The sequence below is a fragment of the Lonchura striata genome, chromosome 2, assembly GCF_050655825.1.
Source record: "Lonchura striata isolate lonStrDom1 chromosome 2, ASM5065582v1, whole genome shotgun sequence".
NCBI classification, from domain to species: domain Eukaryota; kingdom Metazoa; phylum Chordata; class Aves; order Passeriformes; family Estrildidae; genus Lonchura; species Lonchura striata.
The window spans coordinates 99,771,712-99,788,123 of record NC_140704.1 but is presented as its reverse complement, the minus strand read 5'-3'; the positions used below and the strand labels follow the sequence as shown (position 1 = coordinate 99,788,123).

The window sequence follows — 16,412 nt, the reverse complement described above, 5'->3', positions numbered from 1 at the left end:
CAACCATTTACACATCCCTATAAATCAAAATATTTTTTAGTATTTTTTCTAAAGATAATCCTGTTATCAAGTAGTGTCTTATATTTGGTTAGTTTATGAGGGCAAAATATGGTAAGAAAATTCTGGGAATCATTTTTAAGGTAAGCACAAATTAAAGCTGTTGCAAGGGAGAAGGTGGAATCTATTAAACTGTGATAATAAGTAGGGATCAAGGACTTTTTATTTTTTGAAAAAAAACATACTTCTGTGCATCCTCTCAGGGATATAGTGTTGCTTGGATCAGAGAAAACTGTTTCTGATAATTTGAACAAAAGTAGTTTGCCACAGTTTGAATTTACCTGGCACACATTATGTGAGAAGGATCCTTTGCTTCAGCACTTGTCCTGTTTTTAGAGTGTTACTAAATTTTGCTTTTGCATGACCCATGCATCTTAATAGGGTCCTCTAAGGAACCTGACAGAGACTGGAAATGAGCAGACAGCTCCTAATGAGAGCGCAGCAGGCAGTGTGGGAGTCGGCACCACAAGAAAACGAATCAGGTTGTGTAGGAAGCCCTACCACTTTTCCTTACAGTCTCTTCTTTTGCAGAATCCCGCTTGTGACAGACTGTCTCCTCCTCCTCCTCTTCCACACCTGGAAGAAGAGAATGATGCAAAGAACACAGTGCTGCTGTTCATATCATTAATGCTACTGCTCCATCAGATGCAGATACACGCGTTCATATTATGCAGTTCGCAGCAGCATAGCATCAGAAAGAACCAATAACTCTGCATCCTTAAAAACCATTTCCAGACACTGAAATGAGAAGACTGAGTTAAGGCAGGTCAAAATAAAAGTGTCTTAGCAAAACTAGTTGAAAAAAATGCCTTCTAAAGCTTGTACATAGCCTACTGCACTCTCAATGACAAATACCCTGATCATCAGTTTTCTTCTAGGTTATTTAAAAAGATATTCTAACATGGGTTTCACTTCAAAGAGTAAGCACAAACACACAGAAATACAAAACTGTACAAATTTTCTTTTTGTTGTTTCAAAAATATGAAACAGTACTCAATAACTTCATTATTATTATTATTATATTTTCCTTTACAGATCTTGCCACAAAATGAATGTAGAAATGGAGCTCACTGCCTTTCCCTGCATTTTTTTTTCTCTTGGTGGGTTTCAAATGGTTTCCAAGGATAAGAAAATTTCACATGATGAACCAGAAGAAATAATAACTGCAAGAGAACTTGAACAGTTTTGTGCTGACATAACTTCCTGACTTCATCACTAATTGACTTCACATTTGACCAGACAAGAATCTGAATATTTGCAGACTGGAAGGAGGGCAGTAAGGTATGACCACCACCTTCAGAAGCCACAAAGATTCTCATTGACTTGACTGTGTCACAAAACCACAAACTCCAGCTATGTATGTTTCTTGGCTTGGGATAGATTTGGGAGGGAACTTCCCAAAGGGATCTCCTCTAGAAAGCAAATTTCAGCAGCCCCTCCTCCAACTGGTTTGGGAGAAAAAGCTGAGAAGGAAGCACATGAACAATTTCCCCACAAAAAACATAAAGGCACAGAGGTGAGGAGTGGCATCCAGTAAAACTTGCCCTGATCTGGCAGGGAACTTAAACGCACTTCCAGGTTCACCAGTCTAGAAGTAAAAATACCAAAAGTATGTTTTTATACTCTTTGTGTCTCTCAACAAATCCCAGCTTTGCAGCAGGAACATAACTGTAGAATTAACTTTTTTTTTTTTAAGGTACTTGTTTAAATGTAATAAATTGTGGAAATAGCAATATGTACATCTTAATATAGATTTTTCATATGTAAATACTATCTTTAGAAGGTAATTCACATATTAATACATAAGGCCTTAGCTTATAAAAAAAAAAGTGGCATAGACTGGTGATAAGTGACTTTCAGCAAATCTCACAATGCCTTAGATAAGCTTCAGGTGCACATTTGCCAATCCCAGCCCAAAGCTTTATCAAGAAAGCACTCTTGCTTAGTGAGACTTTGAAAATTATACTGACATGAAGAAACATGTTCCTTGAGCCTAAATCACAAGATTGATGAAGGCTGATAGATATAATATTTTCCAGCTCCTTCTCTGGCATTACCTATTCTCCTGATATTTGAATTCCCTTGTCCAAACAATCAGCAGACCTTCCAACACTAAGGCCTCGCAATAAGCAGCTTTCTTCCCGCTCCTGTAGATTTGTTACTGTGATCATCAGTACAACAATGATTTTTCTCTGAATGACACGGGGCACTAACATGAGGAAAAAGTGTGTGATTATTTTTACAACGGGCATGCTGCGTCTTTACATATGGAGGTAAAGAGGGGAGGAGGGAGAGAGGAGAGACATTGGTCTTTAGGAGTTTATTGACTTGGTCCCATGAATCCTGGTAGTTACACCTACTGAAATTCTCCAAGGAGCTGAACAGAGCTTGTACATGATCCTTCTTCTTAAAAAACAGTGCTTTTTGCACACCATGCCCTTCATGCATTCATCCAGCTAAGTCCACCTGATTAAATAAAATTATCCTCTTCCTTTTCATCTAGTGAAAGAAAACAGAAAATTGGTAGTACTTGTCCCATTACACTAAGAGCACAGGCATTATTTAACTGCTATTAGTAGAATTGTACTATTTTCTGCCTGTCTTTTCATTTCTATAGTCAAAGCTAACACAAAGACTTCTCTAGCCTTTCAGGAGTAATTTTATTTCAAAAATTGAAGGAACAGCTACCTCACAGAGCATTTTCCTTTAGTACCTGCCATTTATCAACTGGCATCACACAGCTATGAAAAAACATTTACACAAACATTGAATGTTTTCTTTCCCACTTTTAGAGAAGTTAAAGTAAAACAAAAGGTGCATTAAAGAAATAATTCTTAACAGTAAATGGCATTTAAGATCCTCAACTCTTCCATTTTTCTTTACTACAGAAACATTTACTGCACAAAAGTTTCACTTGACTAAAGCTGCTTCTTCTGCAAGGAAAATCCACAACATAGAAAAAAAAGTCTACTTATTGCAGAAAAAACGCTTTTTTGTCATTTTCTCCAAAGTCAAAGTTGTAACCACATCATCTATTACAGTTCTTCCTGGAGTGTCACTCAGCAGTTGCCACTATGATCTCTGAACATCAGTATCTGTAAACAAGGTAACTTTCTTGCTTGATGAGGCCATGCTTCTCCCTTGCCATTCAATGGCACCCCATGTAAAGTGACTTACAATTTAATTGGATTAGCCTGCAAATATATCACTTGACACATCCTTTTTAGCCTTCCCATCTCACCAAAAAAATCATAACTAAGTGGATTAATTTTAAAGAGGAAACCTCTCACAAAGAGTTACAGTTTGAGAAAAAAAGGGTCTTCAGTAGCCCAGTGTAAGGAATCAGTAACAGTGTAGACTTATGCAACTGAAAAACTGGATTAACTGAGCTATTTTTTCCTGTATTTAACAAATACAGAGACTGATATATCCCACAGATGCATATTCCTAGGGAAAATGTGAAATGTCAAGGCTTTACCACTTCACCAGAGCAGGTAATTAGGTAATTAGAGCAATTAAACGTTGACAGAACACCAGCGACCCCCAGGTGAATTACAGCCATGAATTATGAAAGCATGAGCAAGGGAAGAGGGAAGACTTTGGCACATAAGTAGGATAGATTGAATGCAGTTATAGCACCAGGTTTGTAATTTTTGCACTTACCTTCCAGATGTACTTAGCTGTCCACAGCTTTTGTTGTCAAACTTCATATTTAGGTGTCAGGGGCAAACTCATCTAGGTACATTTTCTCTCTGAAAAAAAGTGAATTAAAAAGCAGAGTATATATTAATCTACTCTCTCAACCTTGTACACCACATGAAAGGGCTGAAAAAGTAAAAGAGTGTTTTAACAAATCCACATCCATCTCAGTAAAATACATCCACCAGTCAAGGCACCTGGGAAAGAGAACGTCAACGGGGCCCTTTGCACAAAATGGACACAAATTATCAATCACTAAATTATGCCAGAGGCTTTATAACCTCCATCACACCTTTTGCTGGGGACTGTCTGCTTGCCAGCTATATACAGAAGCACCTATTTGCTAAATAAGGTATTTGAGCAACACAACCATCATAGCATGAAGTTCAGGAATAATTTGCTTCTCTTACTATTAGGGCAGGTTTCCTTTACTAAGTTTTTTTTGTTTGTTGAGATTAGGAATTTGAATTGGTTTATAATACATTGGTCTGCCTACCTCGATGAACCAACTCTACATAGAACAAGCTGGCCCTGGGGACTGGAAGCATTATGTAGATGGAAAGCAGGGACAGAAGCACAATTCCTGAGCAGGCACAGCTGCAGAGTGCAGGGCAGATGGGCAACACATGCAATTCCCAGCAGTTGTGAAAATTTCAACTACCAGATTTGCTACAAGTAAGAGTATGTGAACATTTTATATGCTGCAATTCTATTTAGGTGGAAAGTTGCTTTAAAAATGAAGAGAGAACAGGGAAAAGAAGACGAGAGACCCACCAAAAAGCGAATACAAAACATATCACATACAGGAAATTTCACATTTTCGCTTCTCAAAAGCACATCCATTATTCTGCTCTGAAATTGTTAATACTTCATTTCATTGCTTTTACCAAATGGAAAGAATTATTCTAGAGAAAATAACATTAAAGACTATTAACCATTCTTTCTAAAATTAATTAAATAATTTTATAATAAAAATATACTAAGAAAGCAATTTTTCAAGTACTTGAAATATTAAATATGAAATAAATAATCTAATTATAATCTCTCACAGAAAACTATATATAATCAATATTATATGTATAAAATGCCTGTTGTAATATATATATTTATTTACTTAAATATTAATTTTTAGGACTTTATGGCTTCAAGTAAAACCCTATATTGATATGGTTTAACATATATTACTTAATTTTAAAAATAGATTAAATTAGCTGATGACACAAAAAGGGTAGAAAGTATAAAAGATTATAGGGTAAGGAACAAACCTTTCAGAATGGTTCCTGTAGATTAAGCATGTGGGCGGATAAGTAACTCTCAGAGTTCAGAGAAGAGAACAGAGCAGTGTCAGTGTAATGAGCAGAAGTAGGTGGATGGTTCCAGTTCCAAACAGAACATCTCCCACTGCATCAAGGCTGCTGAAAATGATTCATTCTATGGTACATTTTACATGCCATGGACATTCTGTAGGTTTTCTTTCCTACTTGTCAAAGCCATGTATATAGTCAGGGGAGATGGCAAAGAAAATGCCCTTTTGTTTACCTTCTAACATTATTTTCTTTCAAAAACAAACAAAACCCCACATACATTTGGAAACAAGGAAAAATAGGGAAAACTGAATTCAAGCAAAAAAGTGAAGAAAATACAAATCTAAAATATGAAATTGGAGAAAACAGATTTGGAGGGAATGTGGGGGGAACAAAACCAAACAGAAAAGGAAACCCCAAAAAGCAATATCACTTACCTTGAGTTTATATATCAATCCTTAATTAGTATCCAGGTATTTAGCTGCATTATACCTTTATGAAGGTATGCTCTCCTTTCCACAGGAGAGCAGACCAGGATCCATTCCTCAGAAATAGTTAAAAGAAAAGACAATTACATCAGTCCTCCACTATTAGCCCCTATAATCTATGCAGCTCCTGAAAAGACAAGAGTTCTCTGTAGTACACCTTACTAACAATACCATTAATGCTCCAACACAGATCATTAGTTTAAAAGAAAGTAGTAAAGAGATGGAAAGCACAAGTTGGTAATTCACAGCTCTGTGAAAGAGACCTCTCTGAACTTCTAATGACCACTGACAGTGCTGAGCTATAACCCAATTATATGACTGATCTGACCATATTCTGCCTCTCATTAGACCTCCCATTATACCTAAAAACATACTGAAACTGACTTTCATTGAACTAGGAACCTAAACATATGTTTAATTCTGAGCCCATGCTCTGCTAAATGCTGCAGAACAAAAACCCATATCCTGTGTAATAAAGGAGGTTAAGTTAGAGTTAAGACCTTTTTCAGATTGTTATCTTCCATTATGTACATCTGTTGAATGAATTATTTATAGGAAAGTTTCATTAGTACCTTCCAGTTCTACCCTGTATTGCTAACAAACTTATCCTAGGTTTGATGCAGAAGGCTAGTGGTGCTCTTTGGGATTAATTGCAAAAATAAATTTTCAGGAAAAATTTATTCTCCATTAACTTTAAGTTGTCTTAAAAACTAAGAAGAAAGAAAAGAAGGCATGTCCTTGTTAGATGGAACTGAAGACCAAGAGTATGCTGATGTCTATGGAGAATGCCCACTGACACTCCAGTTTCCTCAAAGCTGTAAATGCAAGGTGTGGACAAATATTAGCAGCAGTCACTACAGCCATCTAACAGAGAGCAAGTCATGTCATATTAGAATAAAACATATAGGTAGCACGAGAAGCCATTTTCAATTAAAAAAACCCACTAACCATACAATAATATTCAGGAATATATATTTCCTTTTTGTAATAATCCCACTAAACTACTGGTTTCAGCAGAAAAACTACAGATGCTTAATTTTAATGGCCAGGTTGACCAAAAGATAATTTTTAGTTTTGCTTTCTACCTCTTTATCCAATACTGATAATGTGCACAAGCTACTCCTTAGTGTTTTATAAATTAAAATGTAGCCTCCCTTTCTGTGCATGCATATGACTTCAGTATATATTTAGTCTTTTGTGGACTCCTCACACATACCCTAGCCAAAAAAAATTACAGTCCACAGGCCAATTTTACAGTTGGATCTAAATTTATTTACAAGATAAAAAATCCACACTCTTAAACTAAAACATATGGTTTCTGCTTATCAGTTCTCCAGTGTTCTTTTTTTTCCTCAACTCTGTCAATTTACAGGCCTCAAACTCCACAAATGTTTTGCATAAATCAAATTAGCTGATTGGATTCATCTATCTATGTAACATGAATCTTGACAGAAATCACTCTTTTAAAGATTATTCTGAGCCTCCTACAGGTACTTGTAAAGCTTCCTAGCAAGGGTCCTCTATGTTTCACTTGTAATTTTTCATTTTTTTCAGACCACCATTCACACCTTCCCAACTTTCTGAAAAGTGTATTCTGTAGGGTATTTAGTGATAACTAGATAGAAATATGGAACACCATAAATAGCCAGAAAGAAAAGCTGATATTTTAAAATATGATTTTTTTTTTTAATTTTACACTCGCCAGATGAAAAGGCATAATCTTCTACAAAACTAAATAATTTTGCTTTTTTGAGCTTTCTCCAGAGCAGGTTTAAATCTCTGGCATTCAATCTGAAAAGAACTAAGAAGTTTTCCAAACTTTATGTCTTTTAAATGCAAAGTGCCTTCTTTGATGTAACCTACCTGAAAGACATTACAGGATATTTGTTTTCTAAAGGACTTGTGTCAAAATGAAACCTACCACAAAAAAAAAAAAAAAGAAACTCTTCTTACATGAAGAAGATAAGAAAAGAGTAAACAACATATGAAAGATAAGAGTTGCATTAGTAATATACTTCTGGAAGACTTTGCATATTCCAGAGAAAAATATAAGTATATATTTATATATATAAATATAAAGGCAGGGAGGAGGTAATAACCCTGAGGTGGGGGAGGATGAATGGAATACATGTGGTGTATACAAATATACACACAATAAATAAATAAATAAAAACCAAATATTCTCTTCAGCCAACACGTATCCTTTTAGCCAGCGTTGGCTCTGATGACTTTTAGCTGGTGATAATCTTAACAGGAAGTTTTAGAGTAGCTACTGCAGCTAAGACTCTAAATGCAAAATCAGTGGCAGCTCTCCCCTTGGGAAGATCCTACCCTACCAAAACTCAATAACCCTTGGTAAAATGTTTGAGGCTTTTTTCTCCTCCTGCATTAAGGAAGGATCCCAATGTGCTACCAAGCCTGGTAGTCCAAGACACAAGCACAAAAAGCATTCTGTGCCTGCACAATGGCCCTCAGTGGGGAGTTCCCTGAATGCCCACATGGCCAGAGTGTGACAAGTGATAACTCAGGATAAGCAAGAGCAGGGGAACTTAAGATAAAATGAAATGGTTATTCACAAACTGACAGGCTATTTTTCTGCTTCCAATGGGTACCAAATAAGTATTTCCCGCTCATTCTTATTATTTTCACAATGAATGATCTTATCCAATGAATGGTGTACTCTTAAAACTCTGTTGTACAGGAGTACTACAAAATTTTCTCTTGAGATATCCACCAGCTAAAAACATTACAGGCAACACTGGTTAAAAAGATCCTTCATGATAGGAGAGAATGTAGGGCTACAGGGACTTAATATCTCTGCTTCATTTCCCTTCATTAGTTAGCCAAATTTCACTTAATAGAAGGTAGGTAATTTCTTAGTCATGTCTCCTGTGTTGAGCACAATAGAGGGAATTTGGTATTCCCAAACACTGTGCTGGGAAACTCACACTAAAAAGAAAGTATACAGCAGAAAAAGGAAGCATTTGTCAGAGTACCTTGTTTATGCAATTTTTGTTCTGTGGATTAAACATATTTTCCTGCTACATGTTTTGGAAACTTTGTATTTGGTTCTTGAACACTAAAGAAACAGAAGCTGCCAAAATTATCCATAGCATTTGCACAAAGCTAAAAACTTGCTCTTTCCCATCTGAGAGCAGCTATCACCATCTTTTTTGAAGTAGTGCAAGCATATTTTAGATCAGGCTAGACCTTACAACCATTAAAAAATATAGATATTATCTAAAACATTTGCACTTTCATCAAGTTTTATTCATGTAGGAAATAAATAACCAGACTTTCAGTGTATAGAAATCTGCTGGCTTCTCCAGGATCTTTTGTAAAGAGATTTTTCTGGTTGGCTGGCAACTCCGTTAGAAACTGTACTTTTACACTGTGCAAAATGAAATTCAATAAACCAAGCACTCAAGATAGCATCTACCTACTTCAGCAGGATAGGGACAATAACAAATGCAGCTTTTCTTATGATTGCAGGCTATTTTTCTTTGAAGGGCCCTCTCTCAGAGAATAAGATAACTACATTGTAAGAATAAGTAAAGATCACAAAAAAAGCTTCCATTTTTAGATCTCCTGTTCCTTTCTAAGAAACAGAAAGCAAAAGTGAATAAAGAGAAACTGGAAGAATTTACATACAGTTGCTGTAACTTTGTGCCTTCTGGAAAAGCAAACCCCATTCTAGCACCTTCCAAAAAGATCCTGGGTGGTGCTAAGCAAATATCTTAGGCTGATTTTACTTTTCACCACGGGCTTCACAGCTGACCAGTCTCTAGAAAACCATCCACAGCTAGAGCATACTGTCGACTGATTTTGTGAACTCACTGTGAAGAGTTCCTGTGGTTTGTAAGAGAGAAGATCAGACTGTTCTGGTTGGTGACTTTCAACAGCACACCACGGCCCCTTAGAGAGTTGTGGCAATGTTATTAGCCATGCTACTGTGCTCAGTCTCATGCAGGAGACACCTGAAGTCATTCTCCCACCTGATGGGAACAGAAGTAAACTGTAGTCCTCAAAGAAATCTTGCTGTCACAGGAGACTCAGCTTCACCCTTTCACCATCAATATCAGCCAGCTGAAAAAAAATTATGACTAAATGTATAATCTAGATACACTGCAAACTCTTCTGTGTTTGTCACAGGGGTTCATAGAATATCCCGAGTTAGAAGGGACCCACAATAATCATTACCTGGCCTGTGGTAAAAACTTCTGTTCTTGGAACTTTTGGATGAGGCAGCTGAAAACAGATCTCTTATCTGGTAGCTAGGGGAGATTCAAAATGCTAAGAATTAGTCTTTCTTAACTGTAGTATATGTTCTGCTTGCTAATGAGAAGTCAATTTGCTCCTTAGAACATGTACTGCTGCCTGTTGATCTCTCTACCTTCAGCTGCAGCAGAAGCTTATGAAGAAAACACCGATTCAAAAGCACCATTCAAAAGTTTGAAAACTAATTCAAAACACAACAGTGCAGATTCCTAATGGCACTCAGACTACTTGAGGAGGTACCAAGATGTTTAAACAGCACCGCACACTATCAAAGCAGTGTGACCCCCTGTGCACTCTGACTTCATGTTGCAGAAGGCTGAATAAATTGCTTTATTTAGCTGAATTATATTACATTAATACTATACTAGAAATATCTTATACTAAAAAGATACTAAAGAAAAACCTGTGACTGTCTCCAGACAGTCATGACACAACTTTGACTCAATTGGCAATCAATCCAAAGAACTATCACCAGTGTCCAATTAACAAATCACTCTTCAGTAAACAATCTCCATAATACATTCCACATGTGCCAAACAACAGGAACAGCAAATAGAGATGAAAATTGTTTTCTTCTTTCTCTGAGCTTTCTCACTATCTCACAAGTTCCCAGGAAAAATCCTAGAAGAGAGAATCATGTCTCTCTGTGTTCAGGGAATGTGTAGCACAGTACACCTGTATGAACTATTTACTGTTGGAATAAGCAACAGCTTATGGAAACAAGAAGCCTTTAAGCTCAGTGATGGCTATGAATGCAGCTCCTTCTAAGCTGTACGTAAACTTGGGGTGAGATTGGAAGAGATACAGGTAGACAAATCTAACTACCCCCCTTTCTTGACAGGTAGAGAAATCCAATCCCATCAATCACTTCTCCTGAAACCACTCCACAAGCCTGTACAACACTCCAACTAGTAGGAAGTTTACCCAGGGAGAAAGAAATAAAAATAGTTTTCTACCTCACAAATTGAAATTACTCACAAAAAGGTTTAACAAGTTTAAAAAATAAAAAAGAGCATCATCTTATCTTCATGTGAAAATGCAGTCTAAGTTTCCATGTATCTCAGTTTCTTCTCAGTACAACAAGAATATTCATAACACTGTATCTCAGAGGAGTTTGTTAGAAATATATTCAAATACATGCCTCAGAAGCACTGAGAAAAGTGTGATGCATTATACCGAGTACTGAAGTAAAGTCCATGAGGAAATTAATAATTCCACCTTCAGTGCATGTTCTTATAATTTGAAATAAATAAAATATAAGGCCAAATACTGAATGAAGAAGATAAAAGTGAAAAAATAAATAGATGGTCATGAATGGTGAGCACCATTCATCCTGTATGCTAAACAATTCACTGATCCTATTAAGCTAACAAACCAAAAAACAAAACCCAGATAAGACTATTTAATTAAAACTTCTATTAAAACCCAATTGTACTCACTGTTTTTCTAAAGAAAATATGAAAAGACAACAGAAGATGAATTCTGCAAGTGGTGCCAAAGCTCACTCTAAAGCTAATAATGCTGAGAACACTAGCTGGTGATGCTCAACCTGGCCAGCCTAGAAAATCTAAAAGATGGGGCTTAGCTGAAAAACAAGCACTTGAGGACTTCAAAAACACAAAGCTAGGCACTGTGAAATGAACAATACATTACAGGTATAGAGTCCAGTTGTAGAGACCTGTAATACAATGGAGTGGCAGATAATGAAACCAGATTGAGAATAATGCCACATAACTAACAGAAAACTGGGCCCCAGGCTAGGCAAGGCTGTAGCTAAGGGCTAAACGTGAGGTTTTGGTGTACAAAAAAGGGAAACAAAGCAAGGAGATGACACTGCAGAGGATGACACAGAGCAGGGAGATGACATTGCATAAGAACAATGTATTATTGACCTCTGTCTCTGAAAGATAGCAATGAAGAGTAAATTTTTTGGGTACTCCACATCAACAAAACACTTGTACAAGTTTCTGCAGCTGAGCCCTCCCACCTCTGCCAAAGAAACTAATGGTCCCAGGTATAAGGTTCCTGTTTATCAGCTGTGAGGGCCATCAGAACAGAAGACTGACTCAGACTGATTAGTTACTCTTGGTGTTTTGCTTCCTACATCAGCAAGGTTGAGTCTGAGTAGCTAGTTGACAAAACCAAAATTTAAACAAAGAGAAAGACTGTTGTTAAATGCAAAAGTACACTACAAGTGATGGTTAAAGTCCTTTGATGTGTGATCCCACTGCAACAGGGATGTTAGAATCTGACAGGCTCTACAGAAAGCAAATCTGCAATGACAGATAATACTAAAGTGTCCACTCAAGGAGATGGCTGAAGAACATTTTCTCAATCCTCTCAGGTTTTTCATCTGCAGGGTCTGGAAATATATTTATTTCTGGATGTATATTTGTGATCATATACTGTTTCGACTTTCTCTTTTTTTCCTGGGCAATCTCACCAATATTTCCTTATTTTTCCTATTTACCAAAAACTAGAAGTCATGTATTTCTGCAAGTCTATGCTGACTTGCATATGAGTAAGAAATTCCTGTTTCATTTGCATTTTGGGTATAAAAAGATAAAAAATATTTCCCCAATTATAGAAATTCTACCAGGTGCCATTAAAAACAGATTATGTATTTTGGTTCCAAATGTATCAACAAAGACAAATCAAGGACAATTTGCACCCCAGAGAGATGTATAATAGATAAATTATTAATTGAAAAAGAATTTTGGACTAAAGAAATAGTGGTTGAACCAATTACAAAAAAAATAACTTATATCAAATGCTATTTTATATTGCCCCAGCAAAGGAAGTGTTGGCAAGATATAAAAACGAACTAAGTTAGCTTAGTTGACCAAGAGAGAAAAAAAGAAAAAATAATAAATCCATTATATCCTATGCCAACCAGAAATCAATTTGCAGGCAATCTTTTTTTTTTTTTTTTTTTTTTTTTTTTTAACAGAAAACAAGCAGGTGGCATGTAAAAATATTGACTTGAACTGAAATTCCCACTCAGAAACTTTGCAGCTGGGGAGAAATTATCTGTCAGCATAAGAAAAAAAGAGTTATTTTGCCACCTAGAATCTGTGTGTTTCAGACACAAAAGAAACATTCAAACTGGAAAATTTCACTCTTTGCATCAGTCTGAGCTTGATTGAACTGACAAAATCTTGTTTTGGGATGTGTGTTTGCTGTTTGCATATTGACCTACATGCTATTTTTCACCTTTTAGAGCTCAGATGTTTTTATTTGAAGTACTAAGCTGAGAGAAAAGTTCTAACAATTACTGAAAAAATTACTAAAAGAAACCAAATTAACAGCTTTTTGAACTCTTGAGGAACTTTGACAGTCAGAGTAAAGCTGTTTCCAGTAGTATTATTATACAAAAAGACTGAGAGATAGTAAATCCAATGTACATCCTAGTAAAAGGGTCAGGCTCTAGAATGAGTAAAGTGCTTATATGTCCCTAAATGCCATCCTATCAGCAAAAATTCTTTAGAAGCTCTAGGGAATTCAGACTGAGTTGAATGGTGCAAGTAGAGTAAGTGACTGGACAAATTGAAGAGGTGACAAGGTGACAATATACAGAAAAATATGCTGCACACAGAAGAGCACATACCCCAGATTTGCATTTTCAAATACACACAAGTGTCTTTCTGGAGACAGAGTGAGCAGAAGGACATCAGCTCACTCTTGTTTTCATGGTCTGACATGGATACTCTGCTGTCATCACTGAATGTGTTGAACATAAGATATAAAAAATGCCTATATTGCAAACACTCTGTTGTCAATTAAAAAATAAATACCACATTGTACTTCTCAGTGAGGCCTTTTTGCCTCCAAGCCTGATCTATGCTCAGGATGCTCCTGAAGCCAGTAAGATAACTTGATGATACAAATAGGATTTTACCAAAAACATCTTCTTTTCAAAGAACAAAGAGGAAGCTTTGTTTCCTTAAGCAATGAAAGACTTAGGAAATAAACCTAATTGGCACTTTCAAAGATGTCCTTCAGCCAATACAACTCTTTTCATAACTCACAATTGTTCCTTCCTGGCCCGAAACCTTGCAGGTAGGATTTCTGCTCAGATGTCCACCAGTTGCTTCAGAAATTGAACCCCTGTGGTGACATATTTGGAGGGCCTGACTGGGGAGCCGTGGGAATGGGCTGCCAGAGGATCAGGGCAATGGTGGCCATGGGCCAGGAAATGGCCAGTAGCAAGAGTCAGGCAGAGTGGAATGTGGTGACTGATCTTACATGGCCCTTACACAGATCAAAAACCCAGGCCCTCAGAAATGCTTTATTTTTATATTTCTTTAAATGCTTTGTAGATAATAGATAATACTTTGGTTATTCAAATATTTACCCAGAATAGTAAAGTTCTGTTTTATGTCTTGCTCATCTTCCATCTCTTACAAAAAAGTCCCCACCCACCAGGCCATCACTTTAAGTTAGTTGAATTCACTTTCCATTTTGAACTGGGTCTCTCAAAAAGAGGAAAAAAAAAAAAAAAAAACAGGGAAAAAGGAAGATTAATAGGCTTAGCAGAAAATAAGTAGGATGCGTAAACCAAATCCAAGTTCTCACAGTTGGGACACCAACTGGAACATCAACATAGGATGAGGAAACCCAGATTCTGATTCATGTGAACAACCTCCATAAAGGATTGTGAAAGCAGAAAGATTCCCCACCCTCATTCCCCACAAAGTAAGGGTTCTAACTTCTGGGCTACACAGCCTGCCCTACTCTCCTCCCTTCTGCACTTCCTACAGATCATTAGATAAAACATGCCACTTGGCAGGATGGTTGTATTGCCTAAATCTGTCTTGATGGATAGAAGGAAGGTCTGCTCCATCCTTTCAAAACTAATGCCAAAGTGTGTCTGTTCTAGGATGGCTTTTAGTCTCCATAACTCAATGCAGCTAAGTTTGTGACATCTGGAGAGAAAAGAGCTTTGAGACATATTTTTGCACTTTTCATTTTCTCTGGCTTTTAGTGCAACATTCAGGATTTTCTAATTGTTTTTCTGAGCCCATCAAATACCACAGTGCTGTTTGTGAATCTGGGTTCACAGAATCACAGAATGGGTAAGGTTGGAAGGGACCACAATGGGTCATCTGGTCTAATTTCCCTGCTCAAGCAGGGTCATCCTAGAGCACAGAATTGCATCGGGTGGTTTTTCAATATCTCCAGTGAGGAAGACTCCACAATATCTCTGAAAAACCTGTTCCAGTGCTCAGTCACCCACACTGACTGAAGTAAATTCTTCCTCATATTCAGGTGGAAATTCCTGTGCATCATTTTCTTCTCATTGTCCCTTGTCCTATTGCTTGGCACTACCAAGAGTCTGGCTCCATCCTCTTGGCACCTTCCCTCCATACATTTATATACATTGATGAGGTCCCTCCTCAGTCATCTCTTCTCAAGACTGAAAAGGCCCATCTCCCTCACTTAGGATTTTGTCCTTCCTTTGCCTTTCCAGAAACAATACCTTAAGTGTGAGTCATGTCTAATACATTAGCATTTTAAGTCATTTTTTTTTAATTCTAGTTCCTAGCATAGCAAAGAAGAGCTTCTATTTTCTCTAGGTCTCTTGTTACTTATTTATTTTTACTTCCCGTGAGCTTTAGCAAGTTCAGAAGACATTCTGTAGGCAAACGTTAGTCACATTTTTCTGGTGCACATTAGCCCTCTTCACCATGCAAAGGACTGAAAGGTTAATTGGTAGTAAAATTAAAGCAAAAACTAATAGAACTGGACAACTAATACATTCCAAATAATGTCCTTAATAAATCCTCTCTGAAGATTTTAGTGCCTTTTTTAGCAAGTCCAAGTGAATTTACCAAAATATCTGAATGGACTATTTACCATATATACACTATTCACCATGCAATATCTGTCTGAAAGTGAAGCAAAAGAATTCTCCTATTTTCTTTAAACATTTGTTTGTAAACAGCTGATGTTACCTTGATTAAATTTAGCTTTTCAAACATTATCAAATCAGTCCTGCCTGAGATATGTTATGCTGCCAAAACAGTCTCCAGTATCAATAAACTGAGCTATATTCTCATCAGCAGGAGAATCATATTGATGACTGTATGTTAGGTTAAGGCAATTGTCAAGCATTCACTCTGCAAGAGAATATAGACCTAATGGTGGAAATCTGCACCATTTTCTGTTTGCAAAAAACTGTTAATATATTTATAGACTATATTTTCCATTTTCCCCTTCTTCATTATGTTTTAGCTCTAATGTCTTATTTGTAAGATAACTAGAGACATCAAGAAAATTGTGGGTTTACTTCCATTACAAGCATAACATAGAGGTGAATAAGAAATCCAATTTAATTTAATTTAGTTTAGCATATAAATTCAACTGTTGCCTGTATAGTTCATCATTAGACCTTCATCCATTCTTTCCTTCATGTGTTTGTGAAATTAATCAGATTTACAACTACTGAAACTATCACAGTTCACAGCCCACAAAGTGCCATCAAACTACCAGCAAAAGAAACGTTGCCATCTTTGAGACACAGAGCACTGACTGAAAAAAGCAGAGGTTCTAGTGTGTGGCACTACTGTTGCTTCTCTGTCAGAGG

General features: G+C 36.7%; 1 long non-coding RNA gene across 1 annotated transcript in view; it reads right to left on the bottom strand.

The window, feature by feature from the left end:
* LOC110470897 (uncharacterized) overlaps window positions 1-16,412 on the bottom strand; it is a 123,448-nt gene that overhangs the window by 43,079 nt on the left and 63,957 nt on the right. The window contains exons 2-5 of the long non-coding RNA XR_014952836.1: window positions 9,749-9,822; window positions 5,498-9,634; window positions 3,721-3,809; window positions 559-633 (exon numbers count right to left, since the gene is read on the bottom strand). This is a non-coding gene — a long non-coding RNA (uncharacterized LOC110470897). The remainder of the gene's footprint in view (window positions 1-558; window positions 634-3,720; window positions 3,810-5,497; window positions 9,635-9,748; window positions 9,823-16,412) is intronic.